Here is a 23,232-nt window from a genome sequence, read left to right on the forward strand (position 1 = left end):
TTTATTATTGTTTAAATATTTATGTTTCTTGGTAAGGATATGAAAACTTAATCAAAAATATATTTCTTGTGGCATATAATTAAACATTTATTATATTTTAATGTTACCTATGATAGTATAAATAATATGTTGTATGCTTTACTAGTGCTACAAAGGCTTTGCATAGAACAGTTGATAAGCAACAGACCAATTATATATATAATTTTTGCATAAGAAAATAAAAGGAAATTTTAAAAAAATCCCTTTTGGTACGCTGGAAGGCGGATGTGGATTTCACCGGATAAAAAAGATTTCCACCTTAAAGTTAAGACAAATTTTTAATTTACTCAATACAGCAATGGTTGCATGTGAAAAAAGTTTCGCATGTTTAGCATACGACAAGCCCCATCTTCTTACAATTCCAGCAGCATTTTGGTCATCCCTTGCCGAAAGGGTTGATCATATCAAAACTTTATTCAGGCAAAAGTTTTAGCTAATGTTTAGAGGACTAATAACCACTTTAAACCGATTCGATTCTGTGCCTATTAAGGGAGATATGATTTTTTTGGTTTTCGAAACCCCATTTTTTCCACCCCATGGGGCCAATGGTTGGTGATGTCAAAAAACTTTACTTAGATAAGTTTTAGGCCCTTATTCAAAGAATAGTAGGAACTTTAAATGATATACTTAATACTTTGTATGATATTTTAATTAATAAGAAAGTTATAGCGATATTTTATTTTTTCGATTAAGCCCCCCATTTCCACTCCTATGTTCCGATTTTGGCCATTAACGAACTCGACCGAGATTTTCACAGAATTATTTTTAAGGAACAATTTGAAAGTGATATTCGCAAAATTACGGCAGTTATCATGTCTACAAGAAAGTGAAAATATATATATATATATAAAAATTTGAGCTGACGGTGGTTATGATGTTTGGGGGATGTAAAACGCAAAGATGTCGAAATTTTCCGGAAGTCGAATCATGGTCTCTTTACAATAGGTAACTTTCTTATGAAAAAAAGAAAAGCTGAAATTGTGTTCAAATAGTCCGTAATTTGAATACAGTGAATCTATTCGCCTGAAAATCAATACAGCTCTATTCCCAATAGGTTATCATCACCCCTACTGTTATCAAAATCGGTTATGATTTCCGTCGGATTGAGTAGATGAAAAAATGTATGAATGACCGGGTGTAGATTTAAAATTTTTTGGGAAATCCATTAATAATAATAATTTTTAATATTATTATGAAACACGTTACTAAGCTTCAAACTCATCAGAAAATTTATAGTTCATCAATAAAAAGATTATTTTCTTGTTTTCTATGTTTCCATTTTCTTTATTTCCATTAGGTACCATAATTTTCTTAATTTATTTAGTCAGAAAATCATTTTAAAAATTGATAAAAAATATCAATTGAAAAACCGATAAAATCATTTTAGAAAAAAAACTTTAAAAATAAAACAGTTTTTCAAAAATTTCTATAAAATCTCAATGTTACATAAATGTCTTTTTTTTCTCTTGTCTATATTTTTGTGATTATCTTTAAAATTTTCATATGGAAAATTTTATAATTTTATTTATTATAAATAATTCTAGTAAGGTATTTTTTTTTGTCGTGGTGTTCACATATTAATAACCGCTCTGTGATATTTCATCGATACAAATTTAAAAAGTATTGTTTTTAGAAGAAAAAACATAATATTGAAAATAAATTAATTTTACTTCATTATATTATTGTAAAATATATTAAATTTGTTTTACCATTTTTATACATAATAAATAAATTATTCTTATATAATAATAATAATAATAATAATAATAATAATAATAATAATAATATATGGTTTGTTATAATAATCTTTGAAACGATTCCGACTACCAGCTTTTCCTTCTAAAGGAGAGAAAACGAGTGAGTTAGATTGAGTGCTGGTGTGGAAGGAGGAGGTAGAGAGGTAGAGAGAAAAGATAGAAATATATATATAATAACCGAGAATAATAATATAGAGTTAAGAAGGAAAGTATAATTAAGAGGAAATGGAGGCAGTTACATTGAATATATAACAAGCAAGTTAAACAAATATGAAAACAAGCTACCAAGCAACCAAAGCTACCAACTATACAACGAGAGAGAAAACTGAATATAAGCTACTTGACTTGGTGTATAATACCAACACAAGAGCTTGAAAACAAATGACAAATTCCACTGTTCTTGTTCCAACTTAAAATACTTATTTAACCTTATGCGTTATTACATTACGTTGTATTATATTACTTTATACAGTATTATGTTTTATTTTCTCCTTCCATTATAATACGTTTATAAAACATAGATAATATTATTTTGTTGTTGTATACTTGATATATATATAAAAGACTTAAAATATTAATTTTCCAAACAAAAAAAGAACAGAAAATTTTTTCGTTAGAGAATTTTTTGAAACATAATTATTAATACACGTTAATTTCTTCAGTATCCCCCATCTGTATGGATGCAATTTACATCCATACAGAAGAACCCTCAACAATACAATAAACGCTTCCTCAAGTCTTAATTTTTTCTTTTTTTTGTAATCTTCTTTTAATAATTTTTTTTTTTAGGTACCTGTATGTACTACTTTACTTATTCAGTTTTTCCCTTTTCCGAATTAATTTATTGTTATTGCTTTCCCATAATAGTGCTGTTAAGGTACGACACTAGGGACGACAATAAGGTACGACACGTGCCTTTGTACTGTCGTAAACTTCGTTAAGAGTGCATTAATGACCATTATAGAGAGTTGCGCACAGGATTTTTTATCCGGCTGAGAAAATGTTGGGGTTTCTCTATTAAAATTAATGATAAAATAATTTTTTAAGAAATAATTTTTTTTTAATTTAAAAAAAAAATACGTTAAACAACACATTTCTGTAGCGATAGGTTATTAGTTATAAGTTATTAGATAGGTTGTAAGTCATAAGTTCTCCATTTTCTTTAATATCGATCGGCGTTAAAGACGTTTTTCCTTAAAATTCCACATAATTAATAAAAGAATAAACAGTGTATTGAACGGAATTCAAGAATAGCGGGAGTTTCAATATTTCTTCCTACACATCGCAGAGCCTGGACAATGTCCCTTGCTGCTGTATCATTCTATAATCGAGCGTATTTTGTGGATTTATTTAATGGCGGTTATAAATTTTAAGTTTTATTTATTGACGGATTTGGTGATTTGCGTTCCTATCCGTGTAAATGGACCAGCGTGTAAAATTATTTACTGGGTCTGACCGTGGGAGATTAAGCTTTTGAACCCGGTGCTCCCGGCGTGATTCCCCTTCAGTCAGTCCGCTGAAGTCCTTTCGGAACGGGGCCATAGTTATTTTGAGGGAGCAATCCGTCCCCTTCTCCGGAGGGAGTCGCATGTGCTAACTAAATTAAATAAACAGTGTAATATAGAAACTTAGTTACGTAGTTAGGTATTGGTGTACTTTCAAATTAACCTCTGCTTGTATCTACTTTTACGTAGATTTCATAAGAAAGCTACCTATTGTAATGGGTACCATGATTCGACTTCCGGAAAATTTCGACATATATTCGTTATATAAATTGATGTGAAACGTCTGGGGGATGTTTCACATCCCCCAAACCCCATAACCACCGTCACTTCAAAAGTTTATATATTTATATTTCACTTTCTTGTGGATAAGATAACTGCAGTAATTTTGGACCAACCACTTTCAAATTGGTATATAAAATATAACAACCCAAAATTTCGTTTGAGATTGTTAATGGACAAAATCGAACCATGGGGTGGAAATGAAGGACTTTTTAAAACAAAATATAACTAAAACTTTCTTATTAAACTATCGAACTCGTTTAAGGCTACTACAATTCTTTGGATAAGGGCCTAAAACGTATCTAAGTAACGTCTTTTGATATCACCAACCATTGGCCCAGGAGGTGGAAAAATATAGGGTTTCAAAGACAAAAAAGCAATCATACTTCTCTTAATAGGCACAGATCGAATCGGTTTAATGTTGACATTAGTCGTCTAAATATTACCTAAAACTTTTGTGCGAAACAATTTTTGATAAAACCAACCCTAACGGCAAGGGAAGACCACAATATTGCTGGAATTATAAGAAGATGAAGCTTGTCGTATGCTAAACATGTGAAACTTTTTTTCACATGCAGTCATTGTCGTATTGAGTAAATTTGAATTTTTTCTTAACTTTAAGGTGGCACTCTTTTTTATCCCCTACTTAGCACCGGTAAAAAACACCTCCGCCTTCCGGCGTCCTGAAAGGAATTTTTTTTATAGGCTTCAGGACCACTGTTCAGCATTGCTTCAGAGAATGAAAAAAATGGCAATTTTTTTAGTTTGGTAAAATGCAATGCCTTATCGAGATTCAAACCCGGGATCTCCGAATCAAAGGCCGAGACGCTACCACTCTTATCATGGAGGCCGGCTTGCTAACTACTAAATCGGATTAAAATCAATGTAAAAAAACAGCTGATATAATTAGACAGTACTCGCTTCTGATTGGCTAGTGGTAGAAAAGAGTAGGCTTTTGATTGGTTGAACTTCGGTACCATAATAAAAGTCTGTTTCATAGTGCTTCTCATTATGATACAGGTTCCATACGCGTAGTTCAAACGTATAATACAGCGGAAAAAAATTAAAGTTGATACCATATTCTACCGTGTGTTTTATTTTTTTTCCATCATAGCTCTACAGCTATGCTGCAAGAAGGAAAATATTTTACATTTATTTCTCTACGTTTCATGACAAAAAAAAGGAGTGGATAATTTTTTCAAAATATTTTTTTTTTATTTTTGCTAGGATTATTATAACTGATTTATTTGAGTGCTATAAGTAGTTTTGAGGAAGGAGGTATTCCGAACCGCGTCAACTACCTATGTTAAAATTTCAATCCTAGGAAAGAGAGAAAATAACATTTAAATCAATTAGGGGTACTGTTGATACGAATATACGTATGTTCGTATGTTTAAAACTGATTAATTTTTGACTGGATCAGCTGATTTTGATGAAATTCTTTACAAAGACATGAATGGTGCAATTTTTTGGGAAATCTTTGGAGTCGATATCTTAAGTAGTTTAGATAATAAATTAGAATCAATTTTCTGAAAATATTGCAAATATAACCTTAATTTATATTAACTTCAGTACATGCGTATCTCAAAATTTAAAAAAAAGTTTGCTCCAAAATTCTACCTTCTCCAAAAATTTAAAAAACTATTTATTTATAGCATTTTTAACCGAAGTTTTTTATGTCTTTTTATATATAGTAGTAGTGCAAGTAATCCAAAAAGAATACTTAGGGGACAATATTAGGGGTAGAGAAGCCTTTCAAAACTTATAAATGTCTATTTTTTTTAATTTTTAAAAAGCTTTTTTGTTTATATAAACTTTTAATAATAATATTACGATAAAATTTCATCATAATTCATCCCCACTCAACAAAAATAAATTTTAAATAACTTTTTTATTGGTTCTACATTTTTCATCGAAGGTTTTTTTAGTTTCTTCTATTTAACATAGTAAACATCCAAAAAATATAAAATTTTCTTGGAAGATTATTTTGAAGGTGAGGGACCAAAAAAATTAAAAATATCTGTTTTGGAATTTTGAATTTCTTTTTATTTATTTGAACATATAATGATAATTTTACTATAAAACTTCATTATAAATTACTCCTACTCCAGAATAGAAATCTTAGGTAATTTTTTTTATCTTTACCACTATATATAAATAAATAAATAATTCCAGGAAAGTAATAAAACTTTGTCGTCAGTTTTTTTTTTTTTTATAGTTTTGAAATCACTTAATGTATATCCTATCTGTGTTTCGTTTCTTAAAAACATCTTATCTATTTCCATTTTTTCATAGGTTATTCTTTTATTCTTCTTTAATTTTATCTTCAACATACAAATTAAACAAGGTCGAAGGGTAGGGATTATTCTTTTTTTACTCCTTTTCTAATATCAAACAAATTAGTTTGTGTAGCTTTTATTTTCACGGCTGTTTTTTGATTCAGGTATATTTTTTTAATAAATCTTTCTAATTTTACCTTTTTCATTTTAATATTTTCTTTAGGTTATGCGTTGCATTACAGAAAAATTCATTAAGTTTTTATATTATTTAATAAAATAGATCTCCCAGTAAGTAGATTAAACAAAAAAAATCTCTTACGTAGAACTGCGCAAGATGACCGAATTTTCGTTTTCGATGCCCTCATTATTACGCATTGCTTTTCAGAATATAACGTTGGATTAACGAGTAGACCCTATACACAAACATCAAGTTTCAACTCTTTCACCACTGTTACTCACTGTAAAAGCACGTTTGAAAAGAACATCACTATACAGTCAACATCACCTCAATTTAAGGTTACGTTATCGGTTGTCGACCTTAAATTGAGCGTAACTAAAGAACGACTCTACTAACCTTTATCAAATTTTCACATGCACAACTTCAAAAACACTACTAAACATATTTAAATTTCAATGAAATTGATTGAGTAGTTTGGGAGATTTCTGAGCCAAAATTTTTATACATGGGCATTTTATATATATATATATATATATATATATATATATATATATATATATATATATATATAAAAGGGAATTATATTTTCAGTGAATGGTATTTTCGTACTCCTCATACCTCAAATACCTCAAAATGTAAAAATAATTCAATTTCATTCCCTCCCGATCCCATTCTGCGACCAGAAATAATAGCATACTTTTCTTATAAAATTTGGTAAAAGAATGTTTCCCCAAAATAAAAGAGGAAAATCCTGTTAAAATTTAACGAAAAGTTTTATAGAAATTTTCAAATAATTCTATATTTATTTTATAAAATAAAAATAGAATTAAAGTTACTTGAAAATAACTTTAATGATATTCAAAACAAAAATCGGGCAAGACATCAAATCATATGGACATGTTAGCCATTTAGTAGTTCATCAATATCTTAAACGTTCAGGAAAAGCATGATTGAGGTAGGGGTAGTCTCTTAAAACTTGAAGATCATAGAAATGAGTTTTCCTATTTTGCTACCAAAAATTAAAGGCTCAAACTAGGATAATTCAATTGTTATTTTACGCAAACATAAAATATTATCTTAGTTTTCGATCCCAATCTTTTATCTTTACCCAAAATTTCTCTAAAAGTAGAAATAATATAGTTCTTGAATCTATTTTTTTTTTTCAATTTTTCAGGTTAGATTTCTTATCTAAATTTACCGCTTAACTTTATCCTACGAATTATAAACCGGCTTAATTTTACCGAAATCAGATGCAGAAATTAGAACGATATCTTTCGCCAGCCGATTCTAGCAAAGGAAGCGTTTTTTGAATCGTTTTTTTTTTCTCTTCAGCCTCCGAAAATCACTGTCAAGTATTATTTCAGAGAATCAATGAGGATAATATGTATGAGTGTAAGTGAAGTGTAGTCTTGCGCAGTCTCAAGTCGACCATTTCTGAGATGTGTGGTTAATAGAAACCCAACCACCAAAGAACACCGGTATCCACAATCTAGTAGTATTCAAATCCGTATAAAAGTAACTGTCTTTACTCGGATTTGAACGTTGGAACTCTTGAATTAGAAATCAGCTGATTTACAAAGACGTGGTCACCACTAAACCAATCCGGTGGGTTAAAGTTTTCTGAAGCTATGTTTCTTGAACTTTCTTCTTTATTTTATCACTATAATATCTTCTAAAAACCTGTTACATTTTTTTGTGAATCAATCTGTATATACTTTTTCGGTAGTGTCTACTTGTGATAAATATTTTACTATCAAAATTGCTATACTATGAAGTCTTAGATTTTAAGAAAATTTATTTGTAAACAGTACATTTTTGTGTAATCTTTTTTTTTTACTTTTCCGTCTAGCGATATAGCTTTAGAAGGGAAAGTATTGTAATCGGTCCAATTTGGGCATATACGATTTTCACCGGATCTTTACGTTTTGACACCTACGAGACCCAAAAAACGGGATGGAAATGTTCCCGATGTTTGTATGTATGTGTATGTTCAGTGTCGCACACTGCCTTATATCTCCAGAACTACTCGACCGAGTTTGATTAAACTTGGTCAGATTATTTTTGTATATGGGGAATTGATGCCATAAAATTTTCAACTTAAAAAGGTCAAGGGAGTGAAGCTACAGACCAAGACAACTCTCAAAATCTCGAGATTTTGGTTAATTAAGGTCTATTTTTCTTAAACGCATTTGTTAATAGTTAAACAATAATATTTCGAAAAAAATTTTTTTTGAAAAATCGCACCCTCACCACAAAAAAGGTCCTCTTACCACAAGGAGTACTAGTGTAGCACTGAGATAGCAGCTATTGTAGTCGGATTTTTTTCATTTTTCTGTTTAGCCTATGGATCTACCGTAAGGTATTACTTCAGAGAATGAATGAGGATTATATGTATGTATGTAAATGAAGTCTTGTACAATCTTAGGTCGATCAATACTGAGGTATGTGGTTAATTGAAACTCAACTACCAAAGAACACCGGTATCCACGATCTAGTATTCAAATCCGTTTAAAAATAACTAACTTTACTAGGACTTCAACGCTGGAACTATCAACTTCCAAATCAGCTGATTTGGGAAGACACGTTCACCACTAGACTGTAGTCGTCTGCTGTATTGTAACCTCATAGGCGACCGGTAGATTTAAATAAATTAATAATATTTAAAGTGTAAAAAGGTATTAAACTGGCCGCTAGTACCGAGCAAATAAGATACGGTATTCGCGCGCGCTTTAATTGGAATCATTGAATTAAATAAACAAAAAAATATTATACTTAAATAAAATGATAAATATTTTTAAATAAGTGGTATGTGTAAGCCGTGTATCAAAAAAAGAACCGTGTGACGGAAACGTCCTACAGATGTGTTGTCAGCTTTTTTTATTTTTTGAAATAACGATTGTTCATTTTGCCCTAAGAGAATTGAAAATTCATTTATGAAAAATTCCATGCTTGACTGGTATTCAAACCCAGTACCTTCAGATGAAAGGCAGAGGGGCTACCACTACGGCTCGGAGATCAACGTAATCTGCTTTTCCAGTTACTATTGTAGGCTAATAACCTAGCTACGTTGTTGATGAGTTTTTCTAGTATTTGCATAAATCTTAAAATCAATTATATATACATTTTAATTTAAAAAAATATATATTTTAATGAAAAATTCGTCTCACTCAGAATGTCCATTTAGATCTATATAATATTTACATTTTTATATGATTCAATTAATTGGAAATTTATTTCAAAATTGACGTAAATTTAGAGATATTGAAAGTAAAGTCCTCTACGTTTAATCAAATTTTCAGAAAGGAAATAACCATTTCATATTTATAGAATAATTAACATATAAATACTATTTTAAAGAATTCATTTTAAAAACAATTACGTATTGATCCAAAAATTAAACTTTATAGAAACCAAAGTATTAAAATATATCCTAGTTTTAAATTTGAAAATTATTATTACTTGTTTTTTATTAATATACTTTTATAAATATTTACTTATTTTTATAACAAAAAAAAAATTATTAATAATTACGTTTTAAAAATAAATAATTATGTGATAAAACAGTAGTAAAATTACATCTAACTTAATCCAGCGTTAAAGTACTCTGTTTTATGAGATGCTTAATTGTTATAACAGATGTTTAATTGGAATGCACAAATCTCAGATGTACAAATACAATTGTTTATTTAGTTGCAAATTTTGCATCTTTTGATGTAGTGGTCATTTTCGCTTCGTTGAAGTTTCTCTTATTAATTATTACTTCCACAGTTAGGATTTACTCATTTATGGCTTTCTTCAAGCAACCGTAAACTTATTTTAAACAAAATAAATAATAAATCAAAAACAGAATTGTATTAAGCGCGTCTTTTAGTTAGAATTTTATAAATATATTAGATTTTTACATTTATTTTAATTTACTTAAATATTTTATTATTCATATCATTTATTATTGTCTACATACAGAGTGTCCCACGAAAAATAATGAAAAAAGTTCATATAAACATAGGCCTAGAAACGCTTTATTTTTGAGTTACAGCTAGCGAAAGATTTCGCCCGGATTTCAGCTCTTCTAATAAAAAGAAATCCTAATGTAATTTTTAGGATAAAAAATAAGGAGTAAAGTTGGTGGTTTCTTATGTAATTTGAGCTGAGAGACAGGATAAATAGGTGACAGAACTTTAACCTCAATATTTTTTAAGATATTCGACGTTAAAACACAAAATTGGCGTCGAAAACCATTTTTTTTTTTTTAGGTTTGTAAGGCAATAGCTTTGTTAAAGGACTAATAAAAGCGAAAGATTTAGTAACAAATCTTGTAGAGAATATAATTCTAAGAAAATTATTTTAAATACAGCCAATGAAGAGTAAATAAAAATTTTTAAAGATTAGTTTTTTTATTGAAGCAAAAGAGATGAAAAATAGACAGAAAATCATATTTATAATATATATCTTTTTAATTTTAATTTACAAGAATGAAAATCCAACTGTATCTAATATTAATTTAGACGACATGGGAACGTTTTTAAAAAAAGGGGGTCTATGTGACTCGACTTACGAGTAAGAATTTTAATTTTTCATAATTTTTGATACTTTTTTTTTTTTTTAAGTTTTGGCTGTTAATATTATAAACGCCTGTAGATATCAAGCAAGGGAATCAAATAGGAAATCTTTTTTCTTTTTTTAATAATTTTGTTGATAAAAATGTCATCGATAATGGAGGGGTGGGACCCAATTTCTTTTACTAAGAAATTTTTTTCTTAATTATACTTTTAATATTGTATAATTTTTTAAAGATATTTTTGCATAGTAAAATACTATAAATACTGCTTATAAATTTTAGTTTATTAAAAAAAAAATATATATATATGAGTGTATGAGTACAGTAATAATTGAAGAACATAAGAAAGAATCCGTAATAAGAAAGGGAGTACGACGAGGATGTTCCATATCTTCGTTACTTATTAATCTTTGCTGACATCTAGTAGTTAATGATGTTAAAGAACAATTTAAATCCGGAGTAACAGTTCAACGTAAAAAGATAAAGATGGTACGATTTGCTGATGATATATTAATTCTAGCTGAAAGTAAAAATGATTTAGAAGAAACAATGAACGGCATGGATGAAGTCTTACACAAGAACAAAATGAAAGTAATGAAATGTAGTAGAAATAATGAAGATGGACCACTGAATGTGAAAATAGGAAGAGAAAAGATTATGGAGGTAGAAGAATTTTGTTATTTGGGAAATAGAATTACTAAACATGGACAATGCAGGAGCGATATGAAATAACGAATAGCACAGGCGAAACGAGCTTTCAGTCAGAAATATAATTTGTTTACATCAAAAATTAATTTAAATGTCAGGAAAAGATTTTTGAAGGTATATGTTTGGAGCGTCGCTTTATATGGAAGTGAAATATGGACGATCGGAATACCTGAGAGGAAAAGATTGGAAGCTGTTGAAATATCCTATAAGAGTATGTTAAAAATCAGATTGGTGGATAAAATGACAAATGAAGAAGTGTTGCGGCAAATCGATGAAGAAAGAAGCATTTGAAAAAATATAATTAAATGATGAACAGACTTATAGGCCACATATTAAGGCATCCTGGAGGAATAGTCGCTTTAATATTAGAGGGTCAAAAATGTTTACGTAAGACTTTATCGTCGACATTTAAATTTTATACTAACTGTAATTTATAAGGCGTCATTTTCAAACCTTTCCACAGAATTTTCTACACAGTCGGTTGATGAGTCTGCAGTTATAAAATTGCTGATCCAATCTATTTGCCTAGGCTACGTTGATACACATCACGAACAAGATTAATCTGTTCTTCTGTAACAGGAGATCTTCCAGCACTTTTCTTTTTACACAGACACCCTGTGTTCTGAAATTGTGTAGGCAGGCCACGCTTGGAGTATGTAAAACAAATTGTTAGGGATGTAGGATGTAGAGGGTATACTGAAATGAAACGACTAGCACTAGATAGGGAATCTTGGAGAGCTACATCAAACCAGTAAAATGGCTGAAGACGAAAAAAAAATGAGTACCATGATTCCATATTATCCGTTGTAGTCAAAAATCAGGTCAAATCTGGGATATATATATATATAGCAAAATATTTCTTAATATATTTCTATATTATTTATTATATTTCTTCAAATTTTTTTTAGTTAACGGGTGTTCGAGATATCAAGTAATAGCTTTTTAGAAATAATTTAGAATTTTTTCATTTCTGTAACAAACTAATAATTTTACAGCTTTCTTAATTAATGACTTCTAGGAAAATCCCATTAAATGTAGGGTTTTCTTAAATCTCCATGAAATATATTGTTTTTTTTAAAACAAATGAAATATACACTTTCAATAGCTTGTTAAAAATTTATTTTTTAAGAGTTGAGATGATTACTTACATGATTATACAGAAAAATTCTTCAAGTTTTTATTTTATTGTAGAAGAATAAGAATTAATTTATAAGTGTTCAATGTGTACACCGATATATATCAACACGGTAGTCGAATTCGTCTCAAACGTGTGCAAGCATATGCCGGTCAACGGTAGCTACATATTTGTGATTCGTTGTTTTAAGGAAAACATGATGTTTAAGCGATGTTTTACTCATTTGCAACGTCTGGGAAGGTGTTCATCCAAATAATTTCTTACCTGTAACTGCCAGTGAATCGGAGCTACATCTTGTAGAAAAACGAAGTTGTCATTATCTTCCTCGTGTTGAGGCATTTACCGTTCACTTAACATGTCCAGATAAATTACTCCGATTATTGTCACGGAAAAAGAACGACCCGTACACCCTTTGACAAGATACAACGTAAAACCAGTTCACTTTAGGGGGATCGCATAAATTTTGTAAGCTGTTGATGGGTTTTCTGTACCTTATATTCTTACATTATGTTTCTTAACTTCTCCGCGAATGTAAAACGTACATTCATCACCGAAAAGTTAGGCGATGAAATCGTAATTTTCAACTCGTTTCTGCAACTTCACTCAAAAATGTTTACGTAAGACTTTATCGTCGACATTTAAATTTTATACTAACTGTAATTTATAAGGCATCATTTTCAAACCTACCCACAGAATTTTCTACACAGTCGGTTGATGAATCTGCAGTTATAAAATTGCTGATCTAGTCTATTTGCCTAGGCTACGTTGATACACATCACGAACAAGATTAATCTGTTCTTCTGTAACAGGAGATCTTCCAGCACTTTTCTTTTTACACAGACACCCTGTGTTCTGAAACTGTTTATTCCAGTAATATATTTATTTTCTCGTTGGTGATGATTTACTGCACTTCGTTCTGAATCGTCGCTGCACGACAGTAACCGAGTTAAGCTTCGCTAATTAGATCAAACAAAAAACTTTCTCTACGACAGTAGCGGCTATTTTGCCAGACCGGTAAAATGACAATCAATCAGTGATATTAGCAGCAGAGCAAATATACCAACATAAACATTAAACATTTCCCTGTAAATCTTCATAATTTCCTGTCCTGACCCGTAGGGAAGACACCCTCCGCCACGCCCTTATGGGTTTTACCGGAGGTCATCTTCGAAACCTCGGCTCTTGACATATTCCAGTCCGCCTCAACCAGGATGCCACCGATGCGAATGCCATGAGTGACATTCCCATCGGTGTACTACTAATTAATGAACTCAAAACAATCTCGCACAGCTCACCAAGTCTTAAGCAAGACTGAAAATACCTAACCAAACAAAGGAATCGAACTACCTACCCGTGGAAGGCAAAAGTTAGTTCAACACACAACATCAAACATAAAAATATTACATGGAACAATAACAACACAGTAACATTAAAATAAAACAAGGACAAGAACAACAAAAACATAATTTATAAAACAAAACATCAACAAAAATAGAATAAAAGAGAAATCCAAGCAGAGCTCTAGATCCCCTCAGCAATCCTTTTCTTTGTTAAGTATACTACAAAACTCTTCACTATTGCCCATTTGACCTGACTCCTCCATTTTACACGAAGATCCAACGCCGACCCGATAGAATCTAGTCGACGGATGCTCTCCGTTCGTATTAACTCTTATTTCGAGCACTCATAAAGAACATGGTAGGTGTCGTCCAATTGTCCACACTGAGGACACACCCCAGAATCTACCAGGCCGAATTTCTGCAGCCTGTTCCTAAAAGCACCATGGCCGGAAAGAAATTGCGTCACATATTTATTAGGGTGCACCCATGAGGCGTCCCGCAAACCGACGATATTTGAAAAGAGATCATGCGTATAACGCCCACCATCTGTCTTATCCCATCTGGCCTGCCACAAGGCATTGCCATGTCGTTCAATTTCTCGAACTTTATCCGAAGTCAACTCACCGGACTTCTTAGCAAAATACCGCTGCTGCTTCTCAGACGCAATCAAGTCTATCGGTTTCACGCCTGCAAACACCAAGACTGCCTCCCGTGAAATAGTATTTATTGTATTCACATACACCAGTTTAGTTTCTTATAAGCTATCGAAAGTGTATATTTCATTTGTAATCACTGTATTATATTTTTTATATAACCATAGATAACTTCTTAGTATTTTACGTCCGGTACGCAAATGATTAGCTATTAAACTGGTCAATTTTTTTTCGGCTATTGTTATATCTTAAATTATCTGCTATGTCAAAAAAAAATACAGAAACGTAAAAAATGATTAGAATTGAAAAAAAAGTAGAAGTAGAATCAGGGTTAAAAACGTTGTTTTATTTCGTATTTTCCAGCCAATTTAATAAAAAAAAGTAGAAGTAGAATCAGGGTTAAAAACGTTGTTTTATTTCGTATTTTCCAGCCAATTTAATTGTCAAAACATCAACCTTTACTGAATAGATGAATAGAGAGGAAACTTTATTAAAATTTTCTGAAAAACCATTCAAAATCGATCATAATATAATGAAAAGAAAAAACTATGAAAAGTTAAATAATGCTATGTTTGTCTAGTTTTTCATCATGTACCAGAAATGAGTTTCTCTTTGTCGGATCTATGGTAGTAGAGGACACAAGCCTTTTATTCTTTAACATATAAAGAATTCTGGATGATTACACGTTAGGAAATCGTGTTTCAGTACCAGACAGTTGATTTTAAATAGGAAGCAATTAACTAGTGATCAAAGTAGTGAAATTAAATATATTTTCTTCTTGTTTTTAGTTAAATAAGGACATACTAAATTGAAATATGTACCTGTAAAAAGACAGTTAATTACAATATGGTCCCCTAGTTATATGTCGATACAAAATCATAAAAACAGGTGTGTGTTTAAAAAAAGGTTAAGCAAAAAAATACCATTCTTTTATATAATAACTAGCACCCCCGTCATGGCTACACCTACGCTATATGCGCATAGAACGTAAAATATTGGAAATACTTTTTTAATAATTTATTTGCTGTTGCTCACTGACTTATCGTTCGTTATTTCCGAACTAACCGGTTAAAGTAAAATTCTTAGAAAAATTGTGTTCTCAAGATCAGATTTTTAATGATATTCAAAATAAAGTTCTTCAAAAACTATCTTCCGCCCAGCACAGCAAAGATGTTATTGTCTAATCTAGCATCGACCCTTCTTTCTCTTTTTTCTGTTTAGTCTCCGGAACCACCCACCGTAAGGTACTACGGAGGATGATATATAAATGTAAATGACGTGTAGTCTTGTGCAGTCTTAGATCGACCGTTCCTGTGTGGTTAATTGAAACCCAATCCCCAAAGAATACCGGTATCCACGATCTAGTATTCAAGTCCATATAAAAATAACTGCCTTTACTAGGATTTGACATCAAAATCAGCTGATGACGAGTTCACCACTAGACCAACCCGGTTAGTTAGCGTCTTGTATCTTTTTTTGACCATGCCGGGACCTACAGTGAAGCATTGCTCCGTCAGGGCTGATGCCTTGGCCTCTCTCCACCTTGCCCGATCCTGATTTTTGCCAGGACTAGGTTCGGCAATTCGAGACCCGGTCTTTTTGGTTCCTCCTCTCCTTTTTTTTTTTTTATAGCACATCGGTGTTTTATTAGCACCTCTTCCAAATATTATGTCTCGTATAAAAGTATTGTTCCTAGGCAAAGAAGAATCCTCATTTTGTAAATAGGTTGAAAATCGGTTAATAAGTTGAATAACCTGACCGGGATGATTTCGCAGTATTCTGTTTGAACCATTCTTTTTTTTAAATACTTTAATTAAAGGAAACCACTATTTCACATCGAAATCAGCTGATTTCGAAATATATGTGTGAAATAGTCGTCATTTTCTTTAATTTTATAATCAAACTAATTTGTTTTATTTACATTACGATAATAATAAAAATTGCTCTTTTATAAGCAGTGACATTAAATTAAGTAAAAGTAGCTGTATTTACTTATACAATCCTTTTAATTTACGATCTGTAGAGTAGTGAGATTGGTGAGGTTTGAACTGTGATAAACATTCCGGTGTCATAAGAAAGCTACTGTAAAAATTTCGTTATGATTGATTCAGTAGTTTTTGCTGTTACATTAGGATGTACTAAATTAAAATCATGATACTAATAAAAAGAGAATTTCAATATGGTTTCCATTTATGAGGTGCAAAATTATTTTGCACCACAAACGAAAAAACTATTACCTTTTCTTATAGTAGTGAGGTTTATACTAGTGAACACAACGTCTTTCAAAAAAACTGAGAGAACCATTGCACATTTAAAAGTTTATACTGAATAAGCTGCCGTATGGAAAATATAAAAGTTTTTTTTTTCAAATATTATTTGATTTGTTCAAATAAAGGTTTCATGAGAATTTTTTTCCAAAAAAAGTACATGTTTAATAATTTTAATATGAAAAAAAAAAGTATTTTTTCATATTCTGTATTTTTGCGTATCAGAAACATATTCCATCCTTACTATTCCAATAATAACAATTTTTATCATTTATTGGTTTTTCATAATGGGTTTTATAAATAATATAACAAAAAATAAGAGAAAATAAAACAATTTAAAATAAAAATATTTCCAATATTGGTTTTTGAAAAAAATAAACAGGACTTATTATTTGACAGTTCATTTTATTGGTAAACGGGAGAACCAAACGTTCTAACAAAATAAAGGAAAAAAACCAGTTGATGACAGATGTTTAATGTATGTGTGTGTGTGTGTGTGTGTGTGTGTGTGTGTGTGTGTGTGTGTGTGTGTGTATAACAAATGTAACGAAACTTTTGTGTGTGCACCCTAATGGTTGTGTGTTACTCCAGTGATGGTATGGTGACATGGTAGGAATGTTGTGCTCAGTAAGTTGCCAATAAGGGTAGTTTCGCATCCCCTACGTGTGTCGGCAATATGTCACTCAACTAGCTTACTGGGACAACCTGTCTAGAATACATTACACTAACACATCAAATACTAGTGTAAAGCAGACATACACAAACACACATACGTGCATGTATGTAATATATATATATATATATATATGTGTGTGTGTGTGTGTGTGTGTGTGTTTATACTCAAGTACACAACAAAATACCACTCATATGTGTATATATAATATATACATGTACGCGCATGGACACACACGCACACGTATACCCACAAATAGTACAATACACTTCTCTTTTCAAATCAAGTACACCTCCCGCTGCTCGGTGTTTATATGTCTTATGTTGCAAAATGAGCGCTTACGAAAGATGGTAAAATATCTTGGAGCAAAAAAAAAAGGTATATCATCTACTCATACAAGATTAGATTTTTGGAGAAAGCTTTATTAAAGCATAAACAACAAAAAAATCTTTTTTTTTCTTTTTTGTCGTTAATAAAAAAAGGATATTTTATTATAAGATTAAAAGATAAGTAGTTAAGTTTATTGTTAAAATAAAAAATTAAGAAAATAAATATTTTTACCAGCAATCGGTATAATATAATTTATATGAAATTATATTAAATAGAAATAATAATATTTTGGTCGACAAAAAATGTTGTAAGTTTGACAGTATTAATGTGGCAAGTAAAATCAATTTTTTTTTAATATTAACTTTATTGTATAATATTAAAATTTAATAGAAAATCAAAAAATAAAAACAAAATGAAGAAAAGCACTTAGTGAGATACATTTGGTTATTTAATAAATTACTTGTAGAACATTAATTTTTTAAAGGGTTAGGTCTAATTAGAAAAAAAGTTCAAAAAAAAATTGGTGCATCGGTTGATCTCGATTTTATAAACAAAGATGAATTTCCAACAAAAAAAATTCCTTTCGATACGCAAGAAGGCGGAGGTAGATTTCACCGGGCCAAAATAGGAGTTGGCGAATTCGGATTGTACGAGCTCTATCAAAAATTACTTTCCTTGTTTTACGGACACTACATTTTCTCATTAGACTACAAGCTATTACTAAATTTATCAAGATTTCTTTATGATTTTTCCTGAACTGCTTGACAAAATATCTATTTCAGGTTAGTGGAAGATTCTAGGTTTGTCTCTTTATACTCATAAAAAAAGACAATGTTTTCAAAAATTTTTATTTAAAAAAATGTATAAATGTAACAACAGTGATGTTGAGAAGATGATTTGAAAATACAATAGGCCTACATTACCAACATTAAGTATTACAACTTATGTTAGATACTCTACCTTGTTTGAATATACCGAAAAGAAAAATAGATTACCTTATCTTCAAATCAATTTAAGAACTATAAACGAATTCGATATTTCACTAATAAGAAAATTATAGCTATATTTAGTTTTTACTGTTTTTTCTTTCTTTTTGTGTTTTGGTCATCCCTTGCCGTAAGGATTGATCATATGAAAAATTGTTTCAGAGAAAAGTTTTTGGGAATCTTTAACGACCACTTTAAATCGATTCGATACTTTGCCTATTAAGGGAAGTATGATGGTTGGAAATCCCATTTTTTCCACCCCCTGGGTCAATGGTTGGTGATATCAAAAGACCTAACTTAGATAAGGCCCTTATTCAAAGAATAGTAGGAATTTTAAACGACTTCGATATTTTACTTAATAAGAAAGTTATAGCGATATTTTGTTTTTTCGAAAAAGCCCCCCCATTTCTACCCCCAAGGTCCGATTATTCCCATTAACTAACGCGACCGAGATTTTGGGTCGTTCTATTTTACGTATCAATTTGAAAGTGATTGGCGCAAAATTACGGCAGTTATCGTATTCACCAAGAAAGTGAATTATATATATATATATAAACGTTTGAACTGACTGTGGTTTTGGGGTCTGGGGGTTGTGAAACGCGAAGATATGTTGAAATTTTATGGAAGTCGAATCGTGGTATCTAATACAATAGGTATCTTCTCATGATATCTACGTAAAAGTTAAATAAATAGGAATGAAAAATGTAATTTTTTTACTTTATAGGAAGATACAACAAATATAAGACGGGTTTTTTCTATTTTTATTTACGATTACTGGAATTTCCTAATAAAGATCTATAAAAGCTATTAAGATCAATAATTTTGATGCAATCGATTTTACACTTCATTCATGATACTGATATATTTTAAGTTTGATATAATTTGTCATTTGATGGACTTGGATGTACCCTGAATACTATTAGGCTCGTTTAATAATAATATAATTAACTAGAACACAAATAACTGTAGGAAACTTATTATCTAATCAATTATAATTTTTTTTATGAGATTACGGGCTCAACTGCTATCCTTATTACCACAAATGGAAGTTTTCAGCATATGAAAAATACCATGCCTAACCGGGATTCAAACCCGGAACCTCCGAATGAAAGGACTAGATGCTACCACTCCGCTACAGATATCGGCAATCAGCGATAACGAAAACAATACTATTTTTACATTTTAGGCAATATTCTCATCTTTCTTATTCCAGTATTAAAGAATTGCTCACCATGGTGTCTAACAAATTCTTGTACCGCATTCTTGAGCAGTTCATCGGTATCGAATTCGATACCACGTAAAACCTCTTAAAGAAAAACTAATAAAGAAAAGTCGGTACTTTTAATGAATACCGGCATTACTAATTATTTGTTTAAATACCAGATTTATTTATTTTTAACATTATAGGAATTTTATTTAAAAATTAAATACCTTGAACGGATAGGATAAAATAAATTTCATTATCACATTGACGTAAATTCAACTCTGTATCCATAGCTATTGCATATTGCAACCGGTTATCTAGACTCAGTTCCGTGTGTTTATCGTAAAAGCAATTTAATTTTGTTACCGTCGTTTAACATAATCGAATTTGGCGACAAATTAATACGATTCGATTGAGTTCCTGCAACCGTGTGGTGGTATTTTACTGGGAACCAGGATGATTCAACGGATACGTTATGCGTCTCTAAGAAATTGACGGTGTTGTATGGCGTCTATGCAAACGTATTTGCGGGTCGAAAATCAATATATGTATTGGTAAGTGCATGAAAAATTCAAACCTGAACTGTGTGACCGTCATACGTTTTCTATAAAATTGGGCGTTTGAACACACCGTGGATTGGGTACGGGTCCAATTATACTAACTGACTAGAATAAGTTTATTAGAGAATTGCATGTTGACTATATTGAGCAGCGTAGTCAAAGTAAAACTAGAGGAAAGGGTATGGTCGAAATTCACGAGAAGCTGTTCTCGAGCACAGAAATCATCCTGATTGTGTCTACTCATAACAATGGATTTTCGGAGGCAGTTATCTTGAAAAGGGCGTGGGCATCGTTGTGAAAGTTGCGGACAGATTAATTCAAAACCTGCTGGATGCTATTAATTATAATGTTAATAACGGCGGCATATATACTCACATTCCTTAAATACGTGGCGCTAAATCTTTCTGGGCATGGGACTTTTCGGGACAGGCTACAGAGGTTCGGCCTGGTGGACTCAGGAATGTGTGCCGACAATGCGGACATTTAGACAATGTATATCATGTTCTGTATATTTGTTCAAAGTATGAATTGATACGCACGGAGACTATCTGTCGTCTCGATATTATCGGGTCGGCGCTGGATCTCCGTGTCAATAAGCGAAACCAGGCCGAATGGATAATAGTTGAGAATTTCATACACTATTTTGGCAAAAGAAAGGATTACCGAGGGTATTTAGACAAAAGAGTGTCGCCTGGGAAAGCCCAGGCGACACTCTTTTGTTTGCTTTGTAATTGGTGTCTTTGTTGTTGGTTTGTTTTATTGTAATTGCGTGTTGAACTCACTTCTTCTACCTTCGGGTAGGTAGTGGATTTCGGTTCCTTTCCCTACTTTGTTCACTCATTCTTATTTGAGACTAATCATCAGTAATCACACTCTTTCGTTGATTCTCAGCGGTGCTGATATACATATCTTTGAACGCTTTTATGGGGTCCTTGAAATGCGGAATAAAAAGCACAGGGAACTGCCAGGAACAACGTGGAAACCTACTTCACCGAATTCATGAGGCGTCGCGTGAGATGGGACTTGATACAATAAGAGATAACTGGCCCCTGGAAGTCTCCATGTAGCAGTCTCTAAGTAAATTTTCAGTGAACTTTAAGATGGAATTATGCAGTAACCCGAAAATTAAAAATGAATAAAGAAATTCGTTAAAAAAACACTGATTTGAAGGGAACAAGTGTTGGTGTTTGATAAAAGTACCGAGAAGTCTAATTGGGCGAGATCGTTTCCTTTGTCTTTTTGTAGTATAGGGACGGGAATTATCAAATAAAGAATTACTCCTTTTGAAAGGTAAGTTCCTTCTTATTGCGGATTTAATTTTATTTTCTAATGTCACAATAGTACCCATTGTTCATTGTAAATTGTTCTTCCAAATAATCACAATAAAATGGATTTTTATAGTCACAAAACATCAGCATCTCTTTACCGCCTTAAACGTAGTTTTGAATTTTTTCCTGGCAGCGAACTCGGGTGTTACTATTCCAAAATCTGATTTTCAAATTTTGGGCCAAAATTTTAAATGCAAAATTCGTCACGAGTTGCGATCTAAAAATGAAAATCTTCCGCTTAAAACTACCGTTTAAGTTCCACGCACAAATGTAAGTTCGGGCGTTTTTGTGATTTTGATTTGATCATTTTGGTAACCACCAAAATTTTGGTTTTGCGGTAATTTAGTTTATCATAGATAATACAATGAATTGTACTGATACGTGCCTTTCAAATTTCAAAAATTTCCCAAATGTTATCCGTCTTTCCTTGGATTTTAAAAAGCATCATTTGAAACTTCCTCCGGTCTTCCGCTATGAAGAAAATTGGTGATACTTGTTCTACCGTTTTATACAATTCAATCTACTTATAAAAATTTGCACGATTTTTACCATTCTGTTATAACATCTAAGAATAAATTTCGGCTAGTTTTACATCTTAAGAAAACAAAAACCCTTATAACAGCATCTTGTTATTCCACGATATATTTTCTAAACGAAGCTGATATTTGGAAATAAATAAAAGTGGTTTTAATAATGGAAACTCTTTTCACAAGTATAACAAATTTTAACAAATAGTTTTTTCGCTGATTTCATTTATTTCTATTTATTGAATGAATCTCTTATGTAGAATTTATTTAGTTCCTAGAACAAAAAAATATGAAATTTTGTTTCTTCTTTTCTAAAAATAATGAACACCTAACAAAAAAAGTTGAGTAAGTAAGGTAGATTGTTGCCCTTTATTTTGTAGTAAAACTTCTGTAATTACTGCTACCACCTACCTACTAACTAGTTAATAAGCATCAAATTGCATCACTTCTGATCTTAAATTACTAGGAGCAGGGTATATATTTTCAGAGTGTCCTGCAACAACCGGAGAAACTTTTAGGACATGTTCTATTAGTAAAAATAATTAAAAAAAGTTGACATAACATAGTTGTGGAAACGCTTCGTTTTCGAGTTATGGCTAACGAAAAATTTCGCCCGGATTTCAGCTCTTCTTATAAAGATAAATTTTTTGATCCAAATTAAGGTGTAAAGTTGATGGTTTCTTATGTAATTTGAGCTGGTAAATAGTATAAAATAGGTCCCAGACTGTAATTTTTAAGGTATTCGACATAAAATACAAAATTCAGTGTAGAAAACAAGCTTTTTTTTTTACGTTTGTAGCACAATATTTTTGTCAAATTACTAATAAATGCAGAAGATTTAGTAATAAAACTTATAGAGAATTTGATTCTGAAAACATTAACATAAATTTAGCCAATAAAAAGTAAATAAAAAGTTTTAAAGATCG

The 23,232-nt window shown here is 31.1% G+C and overlaps 1 protein-coding gene across 1 annotated transcript in view; it reads left to right on the forward strand.

Moving 5' to 3' along the window:
• LOC142332859 (uncharacterized) overlaps positions 1-23,232 on the forward strand; it is a 424,861-nt gene that overhangs the window by 256,520 nt on the left and 145,109 nt on the right. The gene's annotated exons all lie outside the window — the stretch shown is intronic.

This window comes from Lycorma delicatula, chromosome 12 (genome assembly GCF_047948215.1).
Source record: "Lycorma delicatula isolate Av1 chromosome 12, ASM4794821v1, whole genome shotgun sequence".
Lineage (NCBI taxonomy): Eukaryota > Metazoa > Arthropoda > Insecta > Hemiptera > Fulgoridae > Lycorma > Lycorma delicatula.